This window comes from Mytilus californianus, unplaced genomic scaffold (assembly GCF_021869535.1).
Source record: "Mytilus californianus isolate M0D057914Y unplaced genomic scaffold, xbMytCali1.0.p SCAF_5, whole genome shotgun sequence".
Taxonomy (NCBI): Eukaryota; Metazoa; Mollusca; class Bivalvia; order Mytilida; family Mytilidae; genus Mytilus; species Mytilus californianus.
Genome location: NW_026262701.1, coordinates 83093069 through 83115445, shown reverse-complemented (window position 1 = coordinate 83115445; position 22377 = coordinate 83093069). Strand labels below are relative to the sequence as shown.

The following is a 22377-nucleotide window of genomic DNA, read 5'->3' as shown; positions in this document are numbered from 1 at the left end:
TTTCAACTTTTGGCTGAAAGATCCTTAGGGTATTTACTTCAAAGTTTCTGTTTTTTTAATTTCTGTCTAAGAACAAACATGGCCACCATGACTTAAAATATAACATAAGGGAAAAGTGCACTAATTGTCTCATAGCTTGAAAACCACAATACAAATATAGATAGAGAAATCTGACAATGGCAAAAAAGCTCCAAAATCAAGATATACATACAATTAATTTCACCAAATAAAATAAAATGACTCCTAGTAGGAGTTATTGAAATTACATGACAATATTGACTAATTTTGGGGTTTTTGCCTGTAATCTAGAAAACTTTAATAGATAGAAACTGTTTACAGTAAAAATGATCAGAAATACAAGATCTCCAAACATGAGAAATGATGGAAGCCAGTGGATGACTCCTTTTAAGAGCTATTGTCCTTACAAGAAGATTTTTTACTAATTTTCTTGTTTTTGACTAATATCACAACAACTATGATTGAAAGATAAAAATCTTATGACAGCAAAAATAATCAGCAATTCAAGACCTAAAATAGTTCTTATATTACTGAAATCATTGGATGACTCTTTAAGGAGTTATTGCCCTTACATGGTGATTTTAAACAAATTTTTGTGTTTTTGCTAGTTATCTCGAAATCTTTAATAGTTTTGACACATTTAGTTTTCGAGATAGTTAGCAAAAACACAAAAAATAGTCAAAAATCATCACTTAAGGGCAATAACTCCTTGAAGAGTCATAATCATATATATAACGTAAATTATCCAGCATGGACTAATTACTAAATCCAGATTAATCGAACAATACCAAAATTTTCCATGATTTAGAACTTGCAAAGTATCATAAAAGTTCACCCAAAATTGGTCGAAACTTATGTAAACCTAACTATCCATATCAATTCTTGCTATTGATTTGAAATTAATTAAGGTTTTTTTCTGCCGAAATTATATTCAATAGTATATACATTTCAATTTGTTAGGAAAGAGTGAATTGGTGTCTTCTGTATAAAAACTATAAGCAAATATGAAATGCATTGAATAATCTTAATGAAGTTTAAAGCAGAAGCCTGCATGGTGTAAAAACAACGTTGAAAGCAAGTTGTGTTTCGTTAACAATTCACTCAACGCGTCAAAACTGCAATGAAATACGTCACGTCAAATCTACGAGAAAAAAAGCTACTAGTAGTATACTGTAAGAAAACAATAACACCCATTGGGTTATGGTTTCACTTTTTCGAAAGTGCGAGTCGGCATATTTTTCTTTAAATATTCTTGAACGCAAACTGATAAGCATTTTATTATATACGTAGTAGTAAATACAGGTACAGTGTACTGTATGTGTAATACAATCAATGACAATCGTGATATCGATATCAGTCAAGGTACATAAGCTTTATCAAACCCCTACAACTCTATGACGTCACGTCATCGATATCAGTCACGCTGTTATATACTTAGTAGTAAATACAGATAAATTGTATGGTAATAAGGGGACGAAGTCCCCTATTACGGTAGAAAAAACAATAAAAAAAAAAAAAAAAAAAAAAAAAAATCGGGAAAATTTCCCGAAATTTTCATTCTACTAATGAACTCAAAATCGTTAACTTTTTTATTTTCAGACTTTTTTATTTTCCCGCATTTGCGCAGAAATCTACTTCCTTTTTCCGGTCTCGTTTGCATGAGTCTTTGAGTAAAATATATATTTATCAGTCTAGTAAAATATAGGAAGGAACGCAATACCAATTCCATTTTTAATTATTCCTTGAATGGCTTGATAAGGGGACGAAGTCCCCTATAACAGTAGAAAAATCAAAAAAAAAAAAAAAAAAAAAAAAAAATCGGGAAAATTTCCCGAAATTTTCATTGTACTAATGAACTCAAAATCGTTAACTTTTTTTTTGTAACTTTTTTTAATTCCCGCATTTGCCCAGAAATCTACTTCCTTCTTCCGGTCTCGTTTGTCATGAGACTGAGTGAAATATATATTTATCAGTCCAGTAAAATATAGGAAGGAACACAATAACAATTTCATTTCTAATTATTCTTTGATATGAAAAAACGTTACCTGATGATAGCGTTTACATTGAATATGACGTCATAAGTAAAATAACGTCACAGCTAAAATCCCTAACAACAGAACCAAAATCGGAAACGTTACGGTATTTCCGTTTCTTTTTTAACAGATTAAGAACTTAAAAATATGTTTGAATTAAAAAAAAATAATTTATAAGGGGACGAAGTCCCCTATTACGGTAGAAAAATCAATAAAAAAAAAAAAAAAAAAAAATCGGGAAAATTTCCCGAATTTTTCATTGTACTAATGAACTCAAAATCGTTAACTTTTTTATTTTCAGACTTTTTTATTTTCCCGCATTTGCGCAGAAATCTACTTCCTTTTTCCGGTCTCGTTTGCATGAGTCTTTGAGTAAAATTTATATAAATATCAGTCTAGTAAAATATAGGAAGGAACGCAATACCAATTCCATTTTTAATAATTCCTTGAATGGCTTGATATGAAACAACGTTACCTGATAGTGTTTCTTTGTTTACATTGAATATGACGTCATAACATAAATAACGTCACAACTAAAATTCCGAACAACAGAACCGAAATCGGAAACGTAAGGGTATTTCCGTTTCTTTTTTGAACAGATTTTGAAGTTAAAATATGTTTGAATTAAAAAAAATATAATTCATACAGACTTCGTCCCCTTTCACAGGTAACGCCTGCCTCATATTATAGACTTCGTCACCTTTCACAGGTAATGCCTGCCTCATATTATTCATAATGTGCTGAACTCAAAATCGTTAACTTTTTTTAACTTTTTTTTTCAGACTTTTTTTATTTTCCCGCATCTGCGCAGAAATCTTTTCCGGTATCGTTTTGGCTCGGGATTTCAGTAAAATGTTATGGGGACGTACCTTACATCAGTAAGCAAATCAATAAAACTTCTAAAAATCAAAATAAAAAATCAATATACTGATAAAATCATAATCGTAAACGTTTTTCGAACTTTTTCAAACAGTTGCATTTTCCCCTGGCGGACGCTGCAATATATGTCATACGATTTCCCGAAAATTAATATGTATGATTACCGGAAAGAGTATGGACGACAACACAATAACAATAACATTTATATTCTTATAATTTCCTTTTTATAATTCATGGTTGACTTTGCTTTAATGTTGTTGTTTTTTCGTTATACTTTTAACAAAAAGACATGCAGATTCAAAGTTGTATGAAGTCATATAATGGTGATCGCTATGATTAAGGATCACTGTGACACGTTGGTTTTGGTACATATCTGTACCTTATCAACTCGATGCTTCATAGCAACACGTCTTTTCGTTTACATTTAAATAGCAGAGTTATCAGTCTTTTTAACCATTTAAATATACATTCTTTTAATTCAGATTTTGATATGATAAAAAAAAAACGTTACCTGACAATAGCGTTTCTTTGTTTACATTGCAAATGACGTCACAACATAATGTCTTAACAATAGAACCAACATCGGAAACGTTGCGGTATTTCCGTTTCTTTTTCAACAGATTCTGAAGTTAGGTTATATATAAATACCTTTTTATAAAAAAAAAATACAAAACAACTTTCAAGGAATAAAAAATAAGCATTGTATGACATAAAAAAAATTAAACGCAGACAATTAACAAAAAAAATACATCTTTTAGTTTTAAATCATACCTTTTAATAAATAATTTCAAAAATGATTTCGCAGAACAACTCTTCTTTATCATATATTTCAATAATTTTATTAGTGACAAACTTACTGCCAAAAGAAAAAGAAGTGACACCGAAACGAAGCTGAATTTTTAATAATGACAATTGACATATATTTTTCTTATTCAAAATTATAAAATCATTCTACATAGAATGTGTCATTTACAACCGCATATCTTCATAATGATGTACCTAGATCTACATGTTACACTGAGGTATTGAGCAAAATTGACACAATTTTTGTTTTTTTATATACAATAACATGCATGATGGCTTACCATCACAAAAGAGTAAAAAAAAGGAAAATGATACAATGAGAAGAAAAAAGAGAAATCAACTTCACATCACCAGATCTATTAGCAAGAAGTGAGAAATTTGTACATAACGCGATGCAGTAAACATGGTGAAGAAACAATGAAATATGATTATTTCTAGCAACATTTACCTTGTCACACAAATTTAGACCAATGTTTTTATGTTATCACCTTCTACATTCACAGTAGCCACTTGCAAACCCATTACTCAAAGGTCATGCATCCCAATGAGATATGATGTATATTGAATTTTACAACCTTCAATCAGAGTTTAAAGTCTGAAGCAAGAAAATAAGACACTTTCATGACCACTGTTAGAGTGTTTCTACTCTATGTATATAGAAGCTGAAACTGTAACACTTATATGACTCAAGCCCATTTCTATACTGTTTTATGGTGTGATGTTTTTCAGATGTTTATAAAAATTAGGAGATGTGGTGTAATTGCAAATGAGACAACTTTATGTATATGCCTGTCCCAAGTCAGGAGCCTGTAATTCAGTGGCTGTCGTTTGTTGCTGTGTTACATGATATGTGTTTTTCGTTCATTTTTTGTACATCAATTAGGCCATTAGTTTTCTCCTTTAAATTGTTTTACATTTGTAATTTTGGGGCCTTTTATAGCTGACTGTGCAGTATGGACTTTGCTCATTTTTGAAGGCCGTACGATGACATATAGCTGTTAATTTCTGTGTCATTTGATTTCTTATGGAGAGTTGTTGGAATGGCAATCATACGACATCTTATATTAAATTTTTATCGACCAAAGATCAAATGAAGTGGATATAAACAATTATAGGCAACCGTATAGCCTTCTAAAAAGAGAAAAACCCATACAGTCATACAGTATACTTGGCTATAAAAGGCCTTGAAATTACAAATGTAAAACAATTCAAACGAGAAAACTAAAGGCCTCGACATGTTTGTTTGTTTGTGTTTTTTTTTTTTAGCAGTCGTCAGTTTATTTTACTTTTTTTCTGTACGTTTTAAGAAGACAACAGTTATAAGCTATTTGAGACATTGAATAGTTGCCATTCGAAAGCATAGAACTGTTCAAGTTTTTACTAGCTTCAATAGTGTTATTGTCCATTGTATTGGTGTGTCTGACATGTCTCCAAGGCATCCATATTTAATAGTATCGTATATCACCTTCCACATTTTCCATATAAATTGAGATTACTAGTGGCACTTCCTGTATACAAGGTGCTATGATGTGCCGCTGGAATGGTCGGGAAAATATCAGAAAAATATGATAAGGTCAATAAAGTTCCCGTAACTTCTTCGTCTGTCACCGTTCTTGGTGTTCCTGCTGTGTTTTAATCAACCAAGTTTTCATATTTGACATTTTGGTATTCCACTCCTACATTACACACCACATGAAACCCAAACATTATGGGAAAAGGTTACATTTTCACATACGCAATATATGAAAAGGTATCTATTTTTTAAATCTAAATCATATGAATTGAAGGTGAGGTAACTCTGAAATTTTCTGAAGGAATTTAAATTAAATTTTGCTATTTTATATTTTAGCCCGAAAAATTGTACAGTGACCCTATCTTTTCTTATAATATTATCAAAGCATTTTCCAAAAGTTGTCTTCTCGTATTTATTTTACAATTCTATCATTCAGTTTACATGTAGCTTCTAATCGCATAATTAATGATGTTTTTCCCTGTATAATCCATGTGTCATTTTGTCACAACCTGTAGCTTCAGAAAATGCTCGGTAACCTATCATTTTTTATTATATTTTTGAACATATCACAATATATACTACATTTAAGCAAAGTATGCAGTGGCGGATCCAGAACTTTTCATAAGGGGGGATGGGGAGCACTGGCTGACCTATTAAGGGGGCCCGCTCCAGTCATGCTTCAGTTATTCCCTAAATGATCAACCAAATTTTTCCCACAAAAGGGGGCCCCCCCCCCCCCGGATCCGCCTATGGTATGAAAAAATTCTATCAATTTTTAATTCATACTCCCATACCACCTTAACGGGAGTCTAAAGGTTTTCTGACTTCGTCCCCTTTCACAGGTAACACCTGCCTCATATTAATAAGGGGACGAAGTCCCCTATTACAGTAGAAAAATCAATAAAAAAAAATAAAAAAAAAATCGGGAAAATTTCCCGAAATTTTCATTGTACTAATGAACTCAAAATCGTTAACCTTTTTTTTGTAACTTTTTTTAATTCCCGCATTTGCGCAGAAATCTACTTCCTTCTTCCGGTCTCGTTTGTCATGAGACTTTGAGTGAAATATATATTTATCAGTCCAGTAAAATATAGGAAGGAACACAATAACTATTTCATTTCTAATTATTCTTTGATATGAAAAAACGTTACCTGATTATAGCGTTTCTTTGTTTACATTGAATATGACGTCATAACTAAAATAACGTCACAACTAAAATCCCTAACAACAGAACCAAAATCGGAAACGTTACGGTATTTCCGTTTCTTTTAAAAAAAAAAATTATATAACTTCGTCGCCTTTCACAGGTAATGCCTGCCTCATATTAAGGGGACGAGGTCATCTATAACAGTAGAAAAATCAACCAAAAAAAAAAAAAAAAAAAAATCGGGAAAATTTCCCGAAATTTTCATTGTACTAATGAACTCAAAATCGTTAACTTTTTTTTTTTTGTAACTTTTTTTAATTCCCGCATTTGCGCAGAAATCTACTTCCTTCTTCCGGTCTCGTTTGTCATGAGACTTTGAGTGAAGTATATATCAGTCCAGTAAAATATAGGAAGGAACACAATAACAATTTCATTTCTAATTATTCTTTGATATGAAAAAACGTTACCTGATGATAGCGTTTCTTTGTTTACATTGAATATGACGTCATAACTAAAATAACGTCACAACTAAAATCCCTAACAACAGAACCAAAATCGGAAACGTTACGGTATTTCCGTTTCTTTTAAAAAAAAAAATTATATAACTTCGTCGCCTTTCACAGGTAATGCCTGCCTCATATTAAGGGGACGAGGTCATCTATAACAGTAGAAAAATCAACCAAAAAAAAAAAAAAAAAAAAATCGGGAAAATTTCCCGAAATTTTCATTGTACTAATGAACTCAAAATCGTTAACTTTTTTTTTTTGTAACTTTTTTTAATTCCCGCATTTGCGCAGAAATCTACTTCCTTCTTCCGGTCTCGTTTGTCATGAGACTTTGAGTGAAGTATATATCAGTCCAGTAAAATATAGGAAGGAACACAATAACAATTTCATTTCTAATTATTCTTTGATATGAAAAAACGTTACCTGATGATAGCGTTTCTTTGTTTACATTGAATATGACGTCATAACTAAAATCCCTAACAACAGAACCAAAATCGGAAACGTTACGGTATTTCCGTTTCTTTTTTAACAGATTTAGAACTTAACATATGTTTGAATTAAAAAAAAAAATTTTATATAGACTTCGTCCCCTTTCACAGGTATTGCCTGCCTCATATTAATTTAATTAGATTGGTTGATTGATTGTTGGTGCTTAACGCTACTTTATGTACTATTGGCTTTATTTTTATTGGTGGAGGAAAACTGGCAATTCTAGTAAATTTAGATTAGAGTCAAACGCACCTGTCACGTGGGGGTTCGAAATTACAACTTCAGTGTTGACAGACTATTGTTTTCTGCACATTATCTACTTAGACCACTCGGCAAAGAGAAATGAATAAAATGAGACAAAAGGTCGATCAACATACCTAAGCTATTACGGTTTTTATTTTCATTTATTATTCGTATTTTATAGTACAAACGAGGTCGTTGGTTTTCTAATTTGAATTGTTTCAGATCTTGCCACCCAAGGCCTTTTATATATAACTTACTTTACGGCATGGGCTTAATAATTCCTTGTTGAAGGCTGCAAGGTACATGTAGCTGTTCACATCCGACTTTGTGACGTCCTTTGGTCTTTGATTGCTAGTTTTCTCATTGGCAATCATACTACATCTCCTTATTTCTATATTCAATAATGCATCTTTTTAGTACCAGATATCGAGATTTATATTACCCAAAATCCCCTGATATGTTCATTAAGATATTAATTAAAATGTTGCATTAAAAAATATTTCCAGAGTACCGTATTGATTTGAAATATTAGCCGTTATTCCAAATTCCTTTTAATATACTTATTTAAAACAGTCTTTCGTACTTAAAATAACAATTTATATAATCGAACATGCATGAAATGTGACGGAATTCAAATACAGAAAAATGAAAGGGACTATTTTAGTCCAGTTTGATCACCAAGAAAATTAACAATCGGGATAGAAAGTCGTCCTGTTTGCAGTATATTTATATATATTTATTGTTTTCTGTTTGGTATTAAATTGATAAATAAGATCCATTTTGTTACATCTGGTGATCCGTTTATTTGGCAATCGCCAATGGCAGTCAGCATGCAGGGTTTAAGAACATTTGTTGTTCGACCTGTTAGTCAAATGCGTTTTGTTAAAATATACTTTTTCACTTTTTTGGTCTTTTGGAAAATGTTGTTTGTGCTGTATGTAGATCCCTCTTACAAGAAATTTATTGTGCATGCTCACGTATAAAATTTACGGTTTTTATCCAACGCAATCATAGGTGTGAACGTTGTTTTCAATTTAGACTTGTATATATATATATATAATATTAGTATTAGTAACGAATTTATCTTACCGAATTTCTTAACAGGTGGCATTTAGACTAGTGAACTATCAAAGTGATCAAGTCTTCAATATAAAGAACCTACTTTCATTGGTCTATACAAAAACAAATGCCATCAATAACAACTTGTTAGCTTTTAATGTGTTTTCTGCATTTATCTCAATCGTTCATCATAAATTTCTTCGTCTGTTGAAACGTTTCAGATTTTTCCTCAACGCCGTGTTGTTTTTATAAAGGGACGTAATACCACTACGAACCACGTATTAAAATAAACCACGCATACTAACCCACACGGTCCCACGCGGTCGCTTTTAACCAATTATATTCCTAGAAATGTATAGAAGGTAAGATATTATATCGTGCGAAAATACTAATATTACGAAAGTGCAACGTGTATTGTTCAGAGGTATTAGATTCATTCACCTGATTTTTAAACAGAATGTGTCGTTTAAATAATGTATTTAACTGAAGAAAAGGTGACAAATTGATATAGAGAATCTATGTCACCGTGAAATTACACTATAAACTATTGAATCATCTCTAACACAGCGGTCGCACATTAATCGATGTTTCAACATAAAAAGTTTACAAAAATCAACTGTGATTAAGAGGTGAAGAATATCTTTATAAACCAGTGCTGTATGTGAAAAAAGGAGATCTTAGTTGTTATGATGTCTGACTGTTGAAGTTACCTATTTACCGACTTCCTGAATGTTGCATGTGAAAAAAAGAGATCTTAGTTGATATGATGTCTGACTGTTGAAGTGACCTATTTACCGACTTCTTGAATGTTATGTGTGAAAAAAGGAGATCTAATAGTTGTTATGATGTCTGACTGTTGAAGTGACCTATTTACCGACTTCTTGAATGTTGTGTGTGAAAAAAGGAGATCTTAGTTGTTATGATGTCTGACTGTTGAAGTGACCTATCTACCGACTTCTTGTAATTTAATTGGCATAAAATGCCACGCCCACAAATATTGTATAAACTATTTTTTTTTTGCCAAAAGACCGTGCCGTTACCCTCTAACGATCCAAAAAATACAACCCAGAATGTAGGAGCAGTGACCATCTACTATTTTATGCAGATACAAGGCTATAAAAATATTATCAAGGATTTGTACTTTAACAATTTGCAGTCGAGTGCACTTTAGTCAGTAGGTTACAGATAATAGTTATGTAATCTTAAAATAAATTTCACACACACTGTTAAAGTGCTCACAGCATTGTTACGTGAAAAGTAAAAATACTGATACAAAAGCAAATAAATATTATTATATTTTATGTATATATGTAATATATATTTCAGGATGCTATATCTCAATACAATTTTGTGCAAAAAGTAAAATAACAAAAATACCGAACTCCAAAAACAAGTTAAAAAAAAGTTAATTGACATTAAATAGTGTATCATGGAGGATTTCTAGCTCAACTAAACAGTGAATACTATGTGTCCAACCCAACTACAAACCAAAAGCATGTAATTATTCGTATCACTGGTGCAATGAAATTCAGAGTACATTGTTATTGTGTAAATAAAGTATTCTAATGTTGAATACTATGTCATTTGTCATTTGTAGGCGTCATGGAAACCCTTAGTTTATATATGTATAAGGGGATGACACTTTTGATATTCTGGGATCGGATGGGGCGGGAGGAATTGAAAGTGTACAAGAAAGATTTTTTCAATGCAAATGAAAATTCAATCATTCGATCCCCCAAAATAAATTCTCCTCCCCTTGGCCTGATGCAGATCTAACATTTTCAAAAAGGTGGGGGGAGGGAGGGGGGCAGACTAGGCAACTTTTGGAGTTGAACATGTCAAAATTATATATACATTAACAATGTACAAATAGGTAGGTAGCTCCATGAGGGAGGACGGGCCCCTTAACACCCCCTCCCAACACATAAAAACAAATCGTCGTCCCCTAAACCTGTTTCAACATGTCACGAGTATGATTCTTATGCAAGGAAAATGGTTCTACAAGTGTTTAAGAAATTTTAGATCTGGAGAAAATTTTAGTGTATTTCATTATAGAATAATCATTATAATAAAGATTATCTTTATCATCAGTGAATTATTCATATGTAAACTCGGCCTTTCACTCACAACTTAACATTAAGTCTTTAGGACCTTATTCAGTTTAGTGAGTCGGCAAGTTTATAAACCAATTAACTACTTAAAAATAAAACCTTAATTTATTATCAAAATATACTACACCAAATGCTATCGGAGGTACGACAAATTTCGGCCAAATGCATTCCTTTTTTTTTGTTAAGGTAGTTTATACCGACACTTATTCGCGCTTGGCAAAAGCGTATGGGGAATGTCACGAAAAGACCCAATTTTAGCAACCTTCATGGTAGGTCCTGACATAACGAAATATGGAGTTCTGAAAATTTCATTGTGGAGGCTGAAGACATCCTCAAGTAGAGACGATTATGACTAAATGTGTGGAAAAAGTAGTGTAAAAAGGCAGATTCTGCGGCACTTTCCATTTTTAAGGGGAAATCTAGCATAAATCCAACTTTAGATTTTTTACAATGTAAATGGATCAGCATTTTAATTGGTCTAAGGGTAAATACAAATATGGCTTTTGCAAACAATGGTAGAGACACCTTAAAGGGATGTAATCCTAGGGTAGAAACAAAATATGGCTTTTGCAAACAATTGTAGAGACACCTTAAAGGACCGTGTTGCTACAAGTGAAATGGATAAAATTGAAATAAATAAAGAGATGACATCCAATAGTGTTGATATGAATATGGATCAGTTCAAAGAGAATGAAGAACTCAAAACTTGTGGTGCTTCACTAAATAGAAAGAAGGGGCAGTTTTGTAAGAGTAAACCAGGGAAAGATGGGCTTTGCTGGAGACACAGTAAAGAACCACGCCAGCAGGAGGATACCCCAGTTGTAGGGAATATTGTGGTGAAAACCACCATGAAAGAACTTCGAAAAATCGCAAAGAAGGAGGGTCTTAAGGGATATAGTAGGAAACCCAAGGGGAAATTGGTTAAGTTAATTGAGACCAATACTGCCCACAAATTTACTCGCGAAGAGGTTTTTACCAAAAAGGAACTGAAGACCATTGCCAAAAGACGGGGAATTACCAACTATTCCCGACTAGGGAGAGCTGACCTGACCGAACTGGTGAAAAAAAACATTGAAAATGCCCCCGTTGAAGAGGAAATCAAAATTGTTAACCGACGCGATGCATTGAAAGGTGTATTTGGCACAATCACCATTGAACCCTTGAAACAGCATGATATGCTAACGTTTTTTAATGTAAGTCAAAGCACTATCGCCAGCACAATTTCAGATGCACTCACCAAAAAGAAGGCCCTAAAAGTGCAATTAGTACTACAGGTGGAGATGGTAAAAACAAACCCAGCGACCGGAGAAAATATCTACGTCATTCCCCACTTTAGATCAACCCTTACCACCATCACCGAATCCACAGACCTTGAGTTCGAAATAGCATTTATGGTCGAGAAGGTCAAAGAAAATATGGCTAAATACACGCGTGAAGGTAGTGGGTGGACATTTGGTCATATTGAAAAGCTAGAAATCAACTTAAACAAGTTTAAACCTCTCAAGGGCAGTTCCTACATAGCATTGCCAAAACCGCTCGCTCAAAAGAAAGCTATCATCAATGTGCAGAATACTGATCAGGAATGCTTACGCTAGGCCATTCTTTCAGCCCTACATCATGAGGAAGTTGACAAAAACTGTACCAAACGGGTGGGTCAGTACAAAAAGTGGGCTGATGAATTTCAATTTTGATGGCATTGAGTTTCCAGTCACGCTAAAGGCCATTGAAAAATTCGAGAGGCAGAACACCGACCTAAACATTAACGTCTTTGGCTTTGACGGTGTAAAGAAGGGTGAAGATGAAGAAGATGACCTCCAAATATATCCCCTCAGAATATCTAAGAATACAGGTTCGAGACATGTGGATCTTCTGTTCCTGACCAATGAGAGCAAGCAACACTATTGCTGGATTAAGAGCCTATCTCGACTTTTGAGCTGTCAAATCTCAGAGCATGGTCATGAACTGTTCTTTTGCCGCAGGTGTTTGTCTCACTTCTCAAGATAGGATATCCTGGATGAGCATATGGAGTATTGCAGTCAGAAGGATGCAGTAAGGATCGAGATGCCAGAGGAAGGAACCCACATAGCCTTCCATAACTACAAAAAGTTGACGAGGGTTCCATTCGTCATTTATGCGGATTTCGAGTGTTTTACGGAGAAGGTCGACACTTGCCAGCCAGATCCATTACAGGCCTACACAAAGGCATATCAACAACATCGACCATCAGGTTTTTGCTATAGGGTGAAATATGCTCACGGTGATTACAAAGTCTCAGTCATCTACTGTGGAAAGGATGCAGCTAAAAAGTTTGTACAGTGCATGGAGCAGGAAGTTAAGGAGTTTGCTAAGCTTTACAAGGAAAACAAACCTATAGAGATGACCGACGCTGATAAGGAGATTTTTGAAGCAACCACAAACTGTCACATTTGCAGTGGTGAATTAGCTGGTGACAAGGTTCGCGACCACGATCACCTCACAGGTAAGTATCGCGGCGCAGCACACAACCAGTGCAACTTGGACTTCCAATTCCAAGACATGTACCCATTGTTTTCCACAACTTGAGTGGATACGACGCCCATCTTTTTGTGAGCGAATTAGGAGTTGGAGAAGGTAAGATAAACTGCATCCCTAAAACCGATGAGAAATACATCAGCTTCTCGAAAGAAGAGATGGAGCATTGGAGATGAGATTCATAGATTCATACAGGTTTCTACCGAACTCCCTGGAAACCTTGGCAGGGAATCTTACAAAGGAACAATTCGGGGCAATAAAGAAGTGCTTTGGCGATCGATATGAACTGATGATCAGGAAGGGAGTATATCCCTATGATTACATGGATGGACCTGCCAAGCTAGAGGAAACACAACTACCACCCAAGGAGGAATTCTTCAGCAAACTCTATGGCACACACATCAGCGACGAGGACTATGCACATGCTCAGCAGGTGTTTAAGGAATTTAGGTGTAAGACTTTGCGGTACTACCACAATCTATACCTGGAAAGTGATGTAGCCATATTGGAGGATATTTTTGAGGACTTCAGGAATATATGTATGGCTAACTTTAAACTCGACCCTGCACACTATTTCACATCTCCAGGACTATCCTACGATGCAATGCTAAAATGTACAGGAGTGAGACTAGAACTCCTCTCGGACCCAAATATGCTGATGATGTTTGAGAATGCAACCAGAGGAGGTGTCGCCATGATCTCTCATCGACATGGCAAGGCTAACAATCCCTACATGAAGAATTTTGATAGCTCCCAGCCAACTAAGTATTTGACCTATCTTGACGCCAACAACCTCTACGGATGGGCGATGGTACAATCTCTGCCCACGGGAGACTTTGAGTGGGTAGAGCCAGAGGAGATTGGGGAGATCCTAGAGTACCCCGATGACCATGAATATGGTGCCATGATGGAGTGTGATTTGGAGTACCCCGAAAAGCTTCATGATGCTCACAATGACTATCCACTAGCTCCAGAGAATGTGGAGATAAATAAGGTGCGAAAGCTAGTGCTTCACCTAGGTAAGCGCGAAAAGTATACTCTCCACTACGGAAATCTCAAAATGTACCTAACGATGGGCATGAAACTCACCAAAACACGTCGGATTATTAGGTTTAGACAATCCCCATGGCTCAAACACTACATCGATCTTAACACCGCTCTCCGCACCAAAGCTAAGACCGATTCTGAGAAAGACTTTTTCAAACTTATGAATGTCTCAGTTTACGGAAAGACCATGGAGAACATCCGCAAGAGGGTGGACGTCAGACTGGTCAATAGTGAGAAGCAGGCACTTAAGCTTGTGGCCAAACCCAACTTCGATCGTCGGGTCGTCTTTACCAACAACTTAGCAGCCGTCCACATGAAAAAGATCAAGCTTAAGTTTGATAGGCCTGTGTATTTGGGAGCCTGCATTCTGGACATCTCAAAGACCCTGATGTATGACTTTCACTACGGTTTCATCAGGAAGATGTACGGTGACAACGCCCAGCTGCTCTTTACCGACACTGACAGCTTGGCCTATGAGATTAAGACCAAGGATATTACACCACACGTCCAAGAAAAATTCGATACCTCCAGCTACCCTACCGAACATCCTTCAGGCATTCCCACCGGTGTAAACAAAAAGGTGGTTGGAATGTTTAAGGACGAGTGTGGTGGTAAAGTGATGACAGAGTTTGTAGGTCTCCGGGCAAAGTTATACTCCTACAAGATGAACGACCACACTACCACCAAGAGAGCAAAAGGAGTAACAAAGTCTGTCATCAAACAAAACATCACCTTTGATGAGTACAAACAATGCCTAGACACTCAGCTGGAAATATGTAAGCCGATGAACATCATCCGCAGCCGCATTCACCAGATCTACACCGAGGAAATCAACAAAATAGCACTCTCGGCCAAGGATGACAAGCGACATATTCTGGAGGATGGGATCAGTACTCTTGCCCATGGACATTACAAAATCGAAAAGGATATCTAAAGGCCACTTTTGATTCATATAAATAAAGTAATGGGTAAAAGTAAACGCAACAATTATACAAAATTCACCAGGTATGCTGGTTCGGGTCAAGAATGTATTAATGAATACCGCCAGAAGATGGAACTCTATGAAAAACAAGATAAACTCAGAGACCGTTTGGAGATTCAGAAGAGAAAGGCTGAAGAGATTAAAGAACAAGAAGCTGAAAAGATCTTAGCGATGATGGAATTTACCAAAAATTATTACAGGATTTTACAACACCTCAGCAAGCTAGGATAAAATAAATGAGCAGCATACGTGTGCACAACATAACCCTTCCAAATAAACCTCTTTCGAATGTAGACCTTGTGAAAGCCACCAAGGACCTAGGAATCCCATGTTTCAGAGGGGTGTTCATGCGAGATACCCTACCACCCAGCCCGCGCCGCATCGAATGTAGAATCTTGAATCACGATAGCTGGGAAGGTCCTGGAACGCATTGGACCTGCTGGTAAAAACGTGGACCGGTAAAGTATTACTTTGACTCCTATGGATTGCCACCGCCTGACGAGATGGTGAACTACTTACAGCCTGAAATTCGATATAGCACCGATGAATTACAGCAGCGAGGCTCGGTGGTGTGTGGTCACTTTTGTTTGTACGTGTTGAATATGCTGTCGGCGGGGAAGTCGCTAGAGGACGCGGTCTTCTCACTCTATAAATAAATGGATAAGTTTGGATCTCATGCAAGAAAGCGCGCATCCCTTTGGCGAATGCTGCAGGATTTGGATATGAACGACAATCGTATTACTAGCCTAGGACATCCCCAGGACAGCTCGGATGCTGTGACAAAACGGTGGGTAACCCAACAAATGAAAGATGGTATAAAAGACATCAATGACCTGGAGGCTGCGCTTGAAGCAATTTCAAAAGAGGCGATGAAAAAACACCTGAACGGTCTCGAGAAAGATGTGGTGAAGTGTTTGCCTATGGCCGGCGGTATGATGAGTGGTGCCCTGGATATGCAGGGATACTCGATCGTCAATCTTCCAGAGGGGGTGGCGGCACATGAACCGGCAACCAAAGGATGGTATGCGAAGAACTATGTAGATCTAAGCATGGCGATTCAAAAGAAAATAAACACCATCGAACAGAAGGTGAAATCTTATCACACGACGGATAGGAGCCGGCGCGAATTGGATTCCATATCTGAGGAGGACCAGCGCATCGACAGAATCAAGGCGAAACTTATGAAATTATAAGGTAACACAGCAGAGTTTTCCTGTCCTATGAATTAGGACAAGAAAACTTGACTAGTCTATTGCACATCTGCAGCTTTGACCCAAGAGTTGAATTCCGTGGGATACCCCCTCCACTTGACGTAGAGCTCTTTTATCCCTCCCCAGGTTCTCCGGCGCAAGACCTTCTCGATGCGGTAGATGTTTTGATCAGTCTTTTGAAGTTCGGGCTCATAGAAGGATCCATGAATTTCCTCGCCGCTGAAATCCTTGAGGCTATAGGTGGGCGGCTGAGTGTTCAACACTAGGGAAATGGTGAATACTTCCTCGGTCCATCGGGTTGTGTATCCCTTTTCGAATGTACCTTTCTTCTTGGTGATTCGGACTTTGTCGCCAGCATGAAATCGCGGTGGTTTTATGGGAGGTATGCTGCCGTAAAGGTTCCAATACACCTTGTTTTCATGCTCCTTGTGACTTGCGGCGACAGGGGTCATTTTGATGGATCGGTGCTTGGTGGTATTGTACTGGCGAACAAGATTATCCAAAACATTGATGTAGGTGCCGAGAAATATTTGAACATTTTCTCTTTCATGGTGCGATTTCAGCGCTCAACCACACTCGACTTCTCCTCATTTTCGGTGGAGTAGAGCTCAATATCATGCTTTTGAAGCAGCTGATTTACACCCTTGTTGTAAAACTCAGTGCCTTTGTCTATCCAAAGCTTCTTGGGCATACGCTCCTTGTACACCGCTTGAAAGGCATCCCGCACCGTCACCCCCTTCTTGTTTTTGAGTGGTATCAACCAGCCATATTTAGAGAAGACATCGATGATGCTCAGGACGAACTTATTTCCCTTGTTGTCCCTAGAAAAGGCACTCATATCAACAAGGTCGGCCGCCCAGGTCTCATCCACACCACCCACTACCACACGGCGTTTTTGAAACTTACGTCGAACTGGTTTGTGCAACTCCTCAGCTAAATCATCGGTCCAGCGAACTTTTTTTTTAACACCCAGACCGAATCGAGCTTTGGTACCGATGATGGGTCCGACGATGCTGCGGTCCGTGCGTTCGCGTGTGGTAGGGTTGGGAATGGTGTTAAGCGAGGCTAGCATAGCTTTGTCACAGATGGAGTTGCGTGCGGTTGTATCCTTGTGCTGGGCATAACAAAGATCGTGGTGATATGCAGCCTGGTCCACTCGATTAATGGGTTTGGACCAAGCCTTCGGGTGCCATCGGGGAGTAGTCGCTTGCTAAGTTTAGTCCCTGGCCCGGTGAAGTTGTGTCCGGGGAGATGCATTTCCATGGGTAATCGGTTGATTAGTTTGTTCATGAACCCTGCATCGGTTGTAGCAGCAAACTGAGACTTCTTGGCACCGCACACCTTGCAGTTGCCAAACTTCCTCCGTCGCCCGTTGCTGGTAATTGTTTCACCAGGGTTAACTGTGTCCGTCTTCCTACGACATTTTACGCAGAAGATCATCGTTATTTTATTTAAATAAATGAACGTCGAAGACATTTCCTACAGTGCCAACGCCCCCAAGAGGAGCAATCACTACCTCCTACCGCAGCGGTTGATCAGAGGGTTGATCATTTGGAAGTCGGACTGTGGTAAAACAACGCTATTGAACAACCTACTCCTGCGCGATGGATGGCTCGACTACGATCGATTATACGTCTTCGGAAAATCGCTTCACCTGCCCATCTACCAGCTGTTGCAGCAAGCGCTGGGAAAAGGCTTCCCTAAGGAAGATATCCGAGACCTCCTACAGTGTAGGGGTAAGTCACCCTACTCGTTGATCGATGTGGTCAACGCCTTACCACCACCACGACACCCGAGTGGTATCGACACTTTTTTCTTCGAGCAAGGGAGCGATGTACCAGACCCCCGGGAACTCGATCCCAGCCGCAAAAACCTCATGGTGTTCGACGACTTGATGCTGAGCAAACAAAAAACGTGTGAAGACTACTACGTGCGCGGTCGTCACAACAACGTCGATTGTTTCTACCTGTGTCAGAACTACTTCAAACTACCCCAACAAACGATCCGAGAAAATGCAAACTTTATCTGTCTCTTCCAGCAAGATGCTAAGAATCTCGATCATATTCGGCGCGATCACTGCAACGATCTTACCAAGGAACAATTTGACGCTCTGTGTAAGCATTGCTGGTCCCAACCCTATGGATTTGTAACCATCGATCTCACAAGCACCGAGTTAGCAGGGAATTACCGACGCAAATTAGAAGAGTTCTATGTAAACTAATTATAATAAAGGGATGGAATCCAATGGTAATATGGATGCTTACAAAAAAAAAATTCAAAATTTTGGAGAATGAGGAGTCGGAGAGTGAGGAGTCGGAGAATGAGATGGAACTGGAGCTGGAGTTTGGTCCTATGGATCCTATTAAGCCAAAGAGTATTTGGTCATGCAAATGTAAGTTTGATTGGAACCCAGTAGATATGATAAGTATGTGTTTGAAATGCGGTCACATAATCACCCGCACGATCGATAGCAGTGGAGGTGATTTCGACGCGTGGAACTCTGGCCGTCTATATGGTAAGGTGGAGCGCTTTTCTCAACCCCAATGCCCTACCAAGACGATTCGAGGCCACCAGTGCACACACCCATGCCGCCCTGGTAAAGACCTATGCGGCAGACACTTTAATCTTGCAAAGAAAAAGGGAACCGTAGTGGATACGGTCGATACCCCTAGCGATAGGGAAAGGCGTCTGAACCTTCCCCCAGGCGCTTGGGAGCGTTTCTCCTAACGCTTAAGGGCGTCCACACCAACGCTTAAGGGCGTTCGATCCAACGCTTAGGGGCGTTCAAACCAACGCTATGGGGCGTTCACACCAACGCTTAGGGGCGATCACACCAACGCTTAGGGGCGTTCACACCAACGCTTAGGGGCGTTCGACAACGTTCGATCTTATAAATAAATGACGTTTATCAAAATTACCGACCCTAAGCAGCGTGAGGCACTTGCCAGGGAGTTGCAAGACACCAAGCGGAAGATTCAAGCCAGTAATATGCAGCATCGTCTCGACAAGATTGGACTCAGCCGAGACCTTTCCAGGGTGTTCAAGTCTGTGGTTGAGGCTCAGCGGGGAGCAGCTTCAAAAATCACCAAAACATTCGAAGATTTACCTGCAGCAGTGCCAGCCCTCCCTCCTCCACCGCCCGAGTTTGCTGATCCACTACCCATCGCACCACCTACAAACACCGTCCTCGGACCTCGAGCACAGCAGTATTTGCAGCTCAGTATGACTCCTTCCGCCGACCACACCTTTGGATTGCGATCTGAAAACGATTGTATCTTCATCGGAAGCTCACCAGTTACTTTTGACGATGATGATATTTTCGTAGATGGTGTGAGGTACAAAGGAACCCTTGGCCTCTGGGAACTCATGGTAAAAAAGAATCCAAAATCGTTCGAGCCCGAAGACCTAGAGGATTATGCACAGATCCTGAAAAGTTCCGGTGCCACGTATCAAGGCAATTCCACCCTCTCGAGAACCCCGAAGGCGAATAAGGGTTACAAGTGGAAGGAAATCGTGTCCCACATCTACAAGAAGGATAAGTTTGGTAGTGGGCTGCAAACCATATGTCTTCCTTCCAACTTCAAGCAGCTTCTCGATCGCTTGGAACTGTGTGCTGCAGCATACCGAGCAGGAAATAATGGTGTGCGCAACGAAATTGTGTCGATTATCGATGCTATGAAGAAGGGTAAACATATCGATGAATCGATGAATATAAGGCGCTTTATCGTAGCATCCTATAAATAAATGTTGCAAATCAAGAAAGGTTACGCTCGAAAGTACGCCTACGGTGGTAAAGGACTGTTTGACACAATCGCCAGTTTGGCTGGACGCATGTTAACTTCCTCTGCCGCCAAAACCCTAGGAAGTAAGGCCGTGAGTGCTGCCACCTATGCGGCCTTGAAAGGTGTTGAAAAAGGAGCCTCCAAAGCCGTCGACCATGTGGTTGATAAAGTGACCCGCCCCAGAAAACGCAGTAAAACCCCTCAACAGCCTAGTGTTCAACGCAAAAAGCCAGAACAAGTTCGGTTAAACAATCTAATCTCCGGCTCTGGTATCAAAACCATCTACGACTTCGTCTAACGCTATAAATAAATGCATTATGTCTGACATTCTTACAATCACCGAAGGATTGACCTTCGACGAAAGTCTCCAGGAATATCAGGTTCGAGAATACGAACCACAAGCCGGTGCCCAGCTGAACAATCCCGGTGCTGAAATCCGAATCAACATCGAAACCCAGGATTTGTTCCTACACCCCGCCGAAAGTTATCTCGTGGTGGAAGGTCGACTTCTCAAGAATGATGACACAGCATATGTCGATGGCGATCTTGTGTCGCTCACCCATAATGGTATCATGTATCTCTTCAAGAGCATCAGTTACAGGCTTTCCGGTCAGCAGATCGAACATATTAACAACCCCGGCATTGCCACCACTATGCTGGGAATGTTAACCTACCCCGACGACTTCTCCAAATCGCAGGGTCTCAACCAACTGTGGTATAAGGATTCTTCCACCGATGCTGAGGCTGAGAACACTGAATTTGCAGCCCGCCATGGATACATTATCACCAAGCCCACCAACAAAGGATCGTTTTCGTTTGCCATCCCCCTAAAACATATTTTTGGATTCTCAGATGATTACAACAAAATAGTGTACGGGTTCAGGCACGAACTCTCACTCGTTCGCGATTCAAATGCTAATGCCATTCTGAGAGCAGCTGCCGTCAACGATCCGGCAAAGATTGTCCTGAGTAAACTATCGTGGTTCGTCCCTCACATCACACCCTCAGACGAAAATAAGATGCAACTGTACAAAACCATCCAAAGTAAATCCAAGATCCACTGTGGATTTCGAATGAGGCAGTGCGATTCCATAGCCGTTCCCCAAGCCTCACAGTTTAACTGGCGCCTAGCTGCCAAGAGTGGTCGCGAAAAGCCTAGATATATCATTGTTGTCTTCCAAACCAACAAAAGTGGTGACCAAACCCATAATGCTGCCGTGTTCGATCACTGTCGATTGCGAAATATCAATGTCACCCTCAACGCTGAACGTTATCCAGCAGTCGACTATAATGCAGCTTTCAACGAAAATAGGATCGCCAGAGTGTTCAAAGAGGCCCCCGACTTCAGAAAGAAATTCCATAACATGGACAGTCTCCTCAGTAATGGTGGGATTAATCCCTCCGATTTCATCGACTTGTACCCCTTGTTTGTGATTGATGTGAGTCATCAGTCTGAGCGTCTTAAAGAATCCACGGTGGATATTCAGATCAGAGCCGAATTCGCCCGTAATGTTCCAGCCAACACCGAAGCGTTTGCACTTGTCAATTCCGACAGAATCCTACAGTTTGAATCCGACGGTCAGAAGATGAACGTTGTGTACTAAAAGTAAATAGATAAAATTCACCTACAACTCCTCTTTGCCAGTCGTCCCGCCGAGGTCTATGCAATCGTGGTGAAAGCTGGAAAACAACTCAAGGAGCAGTATGACGGTATCGAAGAGTGGAAGTAAAAATATGTGACAATGGTCTACCATAAATAAATGGATAACACATTGTTGCAGCAAATTGCTAATAACACCGACCACAAGCATGGGCTTTCCTTCATCGTCTCTGGAAACGAAAGCCAAATCCTTACCCGGTTCAACCCCCCCACTACAACTCAAGGAATCCAAGGCCTACGAGATAGCATTAGTAAACCTGGAAACCTATAACTCCATCCCCAACATTCATACAGGTAACAATTCCTTCCGCTACTCCCCCGACGATGGTGCCAACTGGTTTCCCATCGCACTAAGCACAGGTTCCTATGACATCGAAGACAT

The 22377-nt window shown here is 38.8% G+C and overlaps 1 long non-coding RNA gene across 1 annotated transcript in view; it reads right to left on the bottom strand.

Moving 5' to 3' along the window:
• The window catches only part of LOC127703201 (uncharacterized), a 41046-nt gene that overhangs the window by 677 nt on the left and 17992 nt on the right, over positions 1-22377 (bottom strand). The gene's annotated exons all lie outside the window — the stretch shown is intronic.